The 9726-nt window shown below is 43.7% G+C and overlaps 1 non-coding gene across 1 annotated transcript; it reads left to right on the top strand.

Moving 5' to 3' along the window:
* The first annotated feature begins 1868 nt into the window (after positions 1 to 1868).
* Positions 1869 to 1941, top strand: TRNAG-CCC. The gene has a single exon. It is a non-coding gene; the product is annotated as a tRNA-Gly (tRNA).
* Positions 1942 to 9726: the final 7785 nt, after the last annotated feature.

Here is a 9726-nt window from a genome sequence, read left to right as displayed (position 1 = left end):
ACAATGGGGATGAAGAAGTGGAGACATTTAAAACTATTAAGGAGGTAGAATTAACAATATTCAGCCAAAGTTTAGATGGGATGGTTAGAAACAGAGAGGAGTCAAGATTGATCCTGATTTCTAGCTTGGATAACTTAATGGTGACATCATCTCTGAGGCAGCGAAAATCAGAGGAAGACCAAGTTGAGGAGTAGGAGTGACAGTGGAAATCATCTGAGCAGTTTGGCTATGTTGGGTTTGAGGAGTCTGTTTGAAGCTTTCTAACTAGACATGTCTGGGAGGAAGCTGAATACGCAAAACTGGACTTGAATGGCGAATAGTGTCTCCTCAAAATTTCATGTCCATCTGGAACCTCAGAACAGGACCTTATATGGGAGTAGGGTCATTGCAGATGAAATTAGGCAAACTTAGATAAGATCATACTGGATTAGTGAAGTGAAAGTCATTCAGTCATGTACCACTCTTTGCGACCCCATGGACTATAGCATGCCAGACTCCTCTATCCACAGAATTCTCCAGGCAAGAATACTGGAGTGGGCTGCCATTCTCTTCTCCAGGGGATCTTTCCAACCGAGGGATTGAACCCAGGTCTCCTGAATTGCAGGCAGATTTTTTACTGGATTAGAGTGGGCCCTAAATCCAATGACGGTGTCCTTATCAGAAATCAGAAATGCGAAGACACAGAGAACCACCTGGGGAGAAGAGCATGTGAAGATAATGGCAGAGACCAGAGTGATAAACCCACAAGCCGAGGAAGGCTAAGAATTGCCAGCAATTCCAGGAGCTACGAAAGGACTTCCCTGGTGGCTCAGACGGTAAAGTGTCTTGCTTACAATGCAGGAGACCGGGGTTCGATCCCTGGGTTGGGAAGATCCTCTGGAGAAGGAAATGGCAACCCACTCCAGTACTCTTACCTGGAAAATCCCATGGATGGAGAAGCGTAGTGGGCTACAGTCCATAAGAGTTAGACACGACTGAATGACTTCATTTGCCAGGAGCTACGAGAGCGGCATGGGGACAGTTTCTGCCTAAGAACCTCCAGAAGGAACTGACCATGCTGACACCATGAGTAAAATGTGTAGCCAAAGAAACTGTCAGAAAATAAATTTCCGTTGCTTTAAGCCAAGTTTGTGGTTATTTGTGTAGTAGCCCTAGGAAATGAATACAAAGAGAGATGTCTGAATTTGAAATTTACCTTTGAGAGTTATCAACATAAAGTAAGTGGTTGTTGAGGTCTTGGGAGTAGATGAGATTATCTAAGGAGAGTCTAGAATGAGAAGAGAAAGGAGGCCAAGAACAGACTCAGGAAAACTGACATGGAAGGAGCAGGAAGAGGAAAAGGAATAGATGAAGATTGAAGAGGAGCAGCAGAGAGGTCACTTGGATGGAGGTCAAAGGAAGAGAGTGTTTGTAAAGAAGGACATGTTCAATGGGCCAAATATCATAGAGAAAAAAAAAGGGTCAGTTGGATGTGGCAATATGGAAATCACTGGTCTTCTGGGGCAAAGCAGTCTTGGAAGAAAGGCAAGGACAGAAATAAGACTGCTGTTTTTGAAGCCTGAGAGGGAGGTGAGGAAGTTTAAATAGTTACTAAATTTTTTAAGGCCTGTGGTTATAAAGGCAGAGGGAGTGGGTGAAGTCCAGAAGGGGAAGCAGAGGCTGGGGGAGGGGGTAGATTGGGGTTTTGTTTTTGAAATGAGGGAGGCTTATGCATGTTTACAGGCTGAGGAAAAAGTCAGTTGGAGAGAGATTAAAAACTACAGGAACATGACACGGAAACCAAAAAACAGAAACACAAACTCCCTCCCTGATGAAACTAGAGACATATGTAACTTCCAAGCAGATCTTTAAAACAAAAATCAAGAACTTCCCTGGTGGTCCAGTGGCTAAGACTCTGTGCTCCCAATGCAGGGGGCCTGGGTTCAATCCCTGGTCAGGGAACTATAGCCCACATGCTGCAACTTAGAGTTCACATGCCGCAGCTAAAGATCCCACGTGCCACAGCTCAGACTTGTTTCGGCCAAATAAACAAATATTTAAAAACAAATAAACAAAACAAAAAGTGAACAAGGGTCCTTTAAGGAGGTAGAGTATAACTCACCAGTCCCTGTGTTCGGGCTGTGCACAATGACCTAAAGAGTGCAGTATGACATCCAGAAAGGGAAACCAACCCAAGCAAAACATCACTGGTTTTTAATAATTACCAACAGCAAAAAAAAGCTGACTGACCACCCTTTGCCATATAATGAAATCTACAGTTGACAGTCTCTGTCCAGCCATCCCCTTGTAGCTCAGTTGGTAAAGAATTTGCCTGCAGTGCAGGAGACCCAGGTTTGATCCCTGGGTTGGGAAGATACCCTGGAGAAGGAAATGGCAACCCACTCCAGTATCCTTGCCTGGAAAATCTCATGGACAGAGGAGCCTCGTGGGCTGCAGTCCATGGGGTTGCAAAGAGTCGGGCACGACTGAGCAACTAACACTTACTTACCCAGCCATCCAGAATTTCCAATAAGTTTTTCCCAGTCTGCTTTTTCTTTCATAAGGATGGAATCTACAGATCATGACACATTTGGGAAATGTCTCCAACATAAAATAATAATAATAAACAGAAGTAAAGGAATCTGAAGCGAGTGAAGATTATGTAGGGAGAGGAAGAAAACTTCAAAGAAGCAAACACACCCTCAGAGAGATAAAAGAAAATGCTGTGTCTCTGGAATAAGAACAGGATGCTTTAAAACTGAAACAATCAGAGGAAACAAAACTGGACTCTTGGACATTAAAAATGGGATTGTTAAAATAACAAATTTAGCAAAAAGTTTGTGGCAGACAGAATAACAGCCCTCCAAAGATGTCTACACAGCTTGTGAAGATGATCATACCTGACAAAGGGCCTTTGCAGATATGATTAAGGAATTTGAGATGGGAGAGATTATGGTGGGTTATCTGGCTTAATGGGATCTTCCCTGGTGGCTCAGACAGTAAAGTGTCTGCCTACAATGCCTACCATGTGGGAGACCGGGGTTCAATCCCTCAGTCGGGAAGATCTCCTGGAGAAGGAAATGGCACCCCACTCTAGTACTCTTGCCTGGAAAATCCCATGAATCATGGAACCTGGTAGGCTACAGTCCGTGGGGTCGCAAAGAGTCAGACACGACTGAGCGACTTCACTTCAGTTCACTTCTTCATCTGGCTTCATAATTACAAGGTCCTTCTGAGAGATGCAGTCAGGAAGACCAGAGTCAGAGACAGATTCAGAGATGCTATGCTATTGGCTTTGAAGTTGAAGGAAGGGGCCATTGGCCAAGAAATGCAGGCAGCCAGCCTCTAGAAGCTGGAAAAGGCAAAGAAACAGATCCTCCTCAAGAGCCTCCAGAAAGAATATAGTCCTGCCTCCAGAAATGGAAGTCACTGTGTTTGTGGTAGTAATTCGCGATAGTAGCAATAGGACACTAATACAGAATTAAAAGCTAAAATCAAGGAAATCTCAGGCTTCCCTGGTGGTTCAGTGGTTTAGAATTGGCCTTGCAAATGCAGGGGACACCGTTTTGATCCCTGGTCTAGGAAGAGCCACCTGCCGAGGGACAACAAAGCCCGTGCGTCACAACTCCTGAGTTCACGCTCTGGAGCCCACTCATTCGACTGTTGAGCCCACAGTGCCGGAACTACTGAAGCCTATGCAGCTAGAGCCCCTGCTCCACAACAAGAGAAGCGCACCACAACCAGAGAGCAGCCCCTGCTCGCTGCAACTAGAAAGCCTACACACAGCAACAAAGACCCAGCAGTCAAAAATAAATATATATTTTTTTAATCAAGGAAATCTCTCAAATGTCAGAACAGAAAGACAAAGAGATGTAAAAGTAAGATAGGAATATAAAAAACTAGAGTATCAGCTCAGGAGGTCCAACATTCCAAGAATAAAAGTTGCAGAGAAAGAAACATATTAAACAGAGGTGAGAAAATGATCAAAGAAACAATATAAGAACATTTCAGAGAATCGAAGGACATACTTTTGAAAGAGGCTACTAAATGCCCAGAGAAATAAAGAAAGATTTTTACAAAAGCACAGCCTCAGGAAATTCAGATCACTGGGAATTTTTCCTTTAAAATAAGCTTTTAGAAAGAAAAAAACTCTTATACAAAGGATCAAGAATCAAAGTGATATTATATGTCTCAACAGCAACATTGCACACAGAAGGCAATGGGGAGCTGCCTTCCCAGTTCCTAGGTACTAGCAACTCTATACCCAGCCAAACCATCAATCAAATGTGACCACACCAAAATACATTTTTAGATATTTTGACCTTAAAAAAATGACGTCCATTTGCCATTTCTTAGGACACTATTACATAATATGTTTTACTAACACAAAAAGGTAAATTATGAATAAGGATACAGATTCAACCCTGGAGCACTGCCAAGGGAGTTTCTAGAATGTCAGCCAAGAGAGGTCTCTGGACAATACCTATGCAGCAGCATAGATGGAAACTTCTTTGGTCTGGAGCAAGAGAACAGAGGCATCCAGATGGAAGTCTCCAAGGAGAAAAATGGAGCCTATAGATGCTCCGATGGGTTGACTATATAGAAGATTGTGTTAAGAGGCATTTCATGAATATTCATGAAAGGCTCTTAATACAATAGAAATACAATTATTAAATAATTTTACTAATAAATTGTTAATAAAATAATTTAAAATATTAACAATAACATTAATAAAATATAAAATAATTATTACTAAATATTATAATTAAATAATATTTATAATAAATAATAAAATATTAATAAAATTCATGAATATTGTATTAAGAGGTTTTTCCTGATGGCTCAGATGGTAAAGAATCTGCCTGAGATGCAGGAGACCGGGGTTCGATCCCTGGGCTGGGAAGATGCCTTGGAGAAGGGAATGGCAACCCACTCCAGTATTCTTGTCTGGAGAATTCCATGGACAGAGGAGCCTGGCGGGCTACAGTCTATGGGGTTGCAGAGAGTCAGTGACTAACACTTTCACTCTCACTTTTCATGAAGATGCAGAAAAATTGAACACACGACAAAACTAGGAAATGTTTAACTCCAGGGAAAGCAAAACATGGTTCAAGAAAGAGGACATTATCATGCATTACTTGGACCAGTAGTAAATAATATTTACAAAGTCGTAGAAGCTGATACAATGATTATGGATTTAAGCAAAATTTGTAACAGATCTACAGAAGGGTGGGAAGGGCAAGAGAGCTAAAATTCCATCTGCCGAATAAGAAATCAGCATGTAATGTCTAAAATCAATGAATACCGAAGGAAAAGCTTAAAGAGTTGAAAATGGTAACCTATGAGAAGGAGGGCTGCTGAAATAGATAGTTTGTAAAATATCTATAGTTAGTTTGTAAATACTATCACACATAGTTTGTAAAAACTATCTATTGTGCACATTTTAAAAATATATGACTTAAGCCACATATACTTTTGTAATAAAATGTAGAAATTATCTTTTTAAATACTAGATGAGAGAGTATTTTAAATATTTATTTCAATATTTAAGATGTTTTTAATATTTACTTATTTATGTATTTTGGCAGCATCAGGTCTTAGCTGTGGCATGCAGGATCTAGTTCCCTGACCAGGGATGGAACCCAGGCCCCCAGCATTGGGAACGTGGAGTCTTAGCTATTGAATCACCAGGGAAGTCCTCAAGAGAGGGCTAATGAGTTAAACAAAGTTCCTAAGAGGACAGAATGGTATGTTACCCAGGACAGGAAGTGGTAAACATCTGGGACAGGAGGTGAAGAGGTGGATGTGGAAATAGTGTTGCAGGTATGGTAGGTTCCAGGGGCAGGAAGTTGAGGAAATCCATGTCTGATGAAACAGGATGTAAGGTCTCCTGCTGGGAGTAAAGGGAGCCCAGGTGGGTGAGCAGTGTGGAGAGCAGTGAAGTAACACAGCATGTCACAGGATGTGAACATGGGCATTAAAGTGGTAGGTATTAGAAATCAAAATGAGTTATGCGGCAGAACACTATGTTGCATAAAACTTCAAAGGAGGTGTTTGAGAACTGATTTGACGGCTCTTAACCTTTCCTTCTGATGCTGAGGTTATCAAGTTGGAGAGATGTGAGACCGACTGTGGAGAGTTTTTCTGGGACATTGTGCTGGGAACCCCACCATCCTTCAGGGCAGGAGTGAGAGAGCTTCGGGTGAATGCTCCAAGGGCTCCACTTAGAAAACTGGTTATGTGTCCCTGTAGTGAGAAATCTAAAGGTCAGAAGTTGGGCTGGGCAATTGCTGAGGAATGAAGCAAAGTGAGGAGCCTAAGCAACAATCAGCCTGCATTCCAAAATTTGCTGAGGCAAAGCACGTATGAGTGTTTCCCATGTAGGTCTGGGTTTCTGAGGTGGGGCATGCCTCAGAAGGAACTGGAACGGGGCTGGAGCAGATTTAGTCCAGCAGAATTCCAAGGATGGAGGGGTCCTCCACAGAATAAAAGTAGAGGTGAACCACCAGGTGCCTAGGGGCTGTAAAAGGAATAGCCAGAGCGGAGAGGCACAGACCTGGTTCAAGGTTACTCTAGGTGGGACTCTCCCAAGAACCAGGAAGTGCCCACGAGACAGGCAGCTGTAAGAGTTGCTGGGCATAGAGTGTGAAGCCATCTTATCACAGAACCATTGAGTAAGGAATGTCCTGCTCTCCTTTCTCTCCTATTCCCTCCAATCTTTGAAGGATCAGAAGTCAGTGAGTAAGCAGGAAAGAGAAAAAAGAGTGCCCTTAACCTGGGTGCAGGCTTTCTGCCTAATCCAGGTCCTATCTGAGGTAGCAGGGAGGAGACTTACCTTCAAATGGAGATTGACATTTTGATGATGGATTGAACATTCTCATTTTAAATTGAGACTGTCTTTTATTCTTCAAAGTAGCATCCAACTTTTTAATTACCTAAAAATGGCCACAAAAAGTCATGGGACTGCCCAGGTTTATATCCAAGGCAAGGGAAAGAAATTAGCCACAATGGAAAAACATAACGAGGCAGAGGAAATGAAAATAAATTTGCTTTCATGGCTCCTCACCATGAGTCATGCCTGTTTTAAACAAATGAAGGGCAAGGGATTCCTGTAAACAGCATGCTAAAGAATATAGATTTTGGAACCAAAGAGAATTGAGTTTGAGATCTGGTTCTGCCACTTCCCAGCATTGTGACCTTGGGTAACATAGGCTTTCTGAGTCTGAGGTTTCTATTGTAAAATGTGGTTAATTAAAGCAGATCTCTCAGGCTTCCCTGGTGGCTCAGATGGGAGACGCAGCAGACATGGGTTCAATCCCTAGGTTGGGAATATCCCCTGGAGGAGGAAATGGCAACCCACTCCAGTATTCTTGCCAGGAGAATTTCATGGACAGAGGAGCCTGGCGGGCTACAGTCCATGCAGTCACAAAGAGTCGAACACGACTGAGCAACTAACACACAAACATATCTCTCAGGGTTACTTGGAAGGATTAAATAACATTTGGGAAAATACTTTAAAATATCCAGATTTCCTCCCATTCTCCATTTTATCAAAGGATGGTTGTAGGATGGTTGGTGGGACAGGGTATGCCAGGAAAATGATCATGAGAATGGTGACTTTTTTTCCACTCTGTCTTCTCCAAAGGAAAAAAGAGAAGCGGATTGGCTGAGGAGTATCATACAGGGCTCCAGATAGAGGTGGAAGGAGACTGGTGTTGGCAAATAAAATGCAAGACATCCCGTTCAGTTCGAATTTCACATAAGTATAGTGAAAGTGAAAGTCACTCAGCTGTGTCCTACTCTTAGTGACCCCCTGGAATAGTCCATGGAATTCTCCAGGCCAGAATACTGGAGTGGGTAGCCATTCCCTTCTCCAGGAGATATTCCCAACTCAGGGATCGAACCCAGGTCTCCCACATTGCAAGCGGATTCTTTACCAGCTGAGTCACCAGGGAAGCCCATTTCAGATAAACAACAGGTAAGAGTCCCTTGGACTGCAAGGCGATCCAACCAGTCCATCCTAAAGGAGATCAGTCCTGGGTGTTTATTGGAAATACTGATGTTGAAGCTGAAATTCCAATACTTTGGCCACCTGATGCGAAGAGCTGACTCATTTGAAAAGACCCTGATGCTGGGAAAGATTGAGGGCAGGAGGAGAAGGGGATGACAGAGGATGAGATGGCTGGATGGCATCACCGACTCGATGGACGTGGGTTTGGGTGGACTCCGGGAGTTGGTGATGGACAGGGAGGCCTGGCGTGCTGCAGTTCATGGGGTCACAAAGAGTCGGACATGACTGAACTGAACTGAACTGAACTGAATGTTTTAGCATAAAAGATGTTGGGGGGCTTCCCTAGTGGCCCAGTGGTTAAGACTCTGCACTGAACACAGTGGGTGTGGGTTCGATCCCTGGTCAGGGAACTAAGATTCCACATGCTGGGTGGTGAGGCCAAAAGATAGACAACAAAAACAACATAAAAAATGTTTGGGACCTATTTATACTTCGAAATAGTAATCATTTATCTGGAATTCAAATTTACCTGGGTGTCCTATATCTTTATTTGCTAAACCTGACTGCTCTAAATGAAACAGACTTCCCTAGTGGTCTAGTGGTTGAGACACCATGCTTCCACTGCAGGGGCCATGGGTTCAATCCCTGGTCGGGGAACTAAGAGAGAGAGAGAATTGAGCTACTTGGTTGTGTTTGAGAGAGTGGGCTGAGTGCCTTGCAATAGGATACCTGTTTTTCTCTTGTTATTGGTGCCTATTTTTCTAATAGCTTCACAGGGTTCCAGTTGAGAGGAAATTACTTTAAGCTTCAGTACTGAGAAAGTTTTTCCAATAGTCATGTACAGATGTGAGAGCTGGACCATAAAGAAGGCTGAGCACTGAAGAACTGATGCTTTTGAATTGTGCTGGAGAAGACTCTTGAGAATCCCTTGGGCTGCAAAGAGATCAAACCAGTCAATCCTAAAGGAAATCAATCCTGAATATTCATTGGAAGGACTGATGCTGAAGCTGAAACTCCAATACTTGGGCCACCTGATGCAAAGAGCCGACTCATTGGATAGACCCTGATGCTGGAAAGATTGAAGGCAAAAGGACAAGGGGGTGATAGAAGATTAGATGGTTAGGTAACATCACTGACATGGGTTTGGGTGGACATGAATTTGAGCAAACTCCAGGAGACAGTGGAAGACAGAAGCCTGGCGTGCTGCAGTCATGAGGTTGCAAAAGAGTCGGAAACGACTTAGCAACTGCACAACAACTGAGAAATTCAGTAAGATTGAATGGAATTGAGATGTCCTCCAGCTAAACACAGAAGCAGCAGGCTGGGAGCCTGACCCCTTAGGACAGCAGCAGTCCCTTGCAGGCAGGCAGGCATCCATTTTTGCCTGGACGCAGAGGGATGGATGAATAAAGAGAGAGCTCAGAAAGATCTGGAGGCTTGAGATGCCTCCCAAATTCTCTCCCAGTATTCAAGCCTTCTCAGGCCCAGCCAGGTCCTGGCTCTCCTACTTGTTGAAAGGTGTAGCAAGGACTAGGGCAAAAAAGATCCCCCAGGAGCAGCCCCTCATGGGGGAGGTAGGTGCTGGCTGAACGCTGACTGGGCCCTTTGCTTTGTACTCAGCCTGCTTATTCCCAAACAACAGAAGTGCTGCTCAGCCGCCTGGTCAGCCCCATTATGCTCTTGCCAGAAAGTGCTGAGTCCAGGGGCCACCCTGGCCCCATGACCTCACCCCTCCC

The sequence above is a fragment of the Bubalus bubalis genome, chromosome 3 (assembly GCF_019923935.1).
Source record: "Bubalus bubalis isolate 160015118507 breed Murrah chromosome 3, NDDB_SH_1, whole genome shotgun sequence".
NCBI lineage: Eukaryota > Metazoa > Chordata > Mammalia > Artiodactyla > Bovidae > Bubalus > Bubalus bubalis.
The sequence above is the reverse complement of the archived record's forward strand: the minus strand, read 5'-3'. Positions and strand labels throughout refer to the sequence as shown.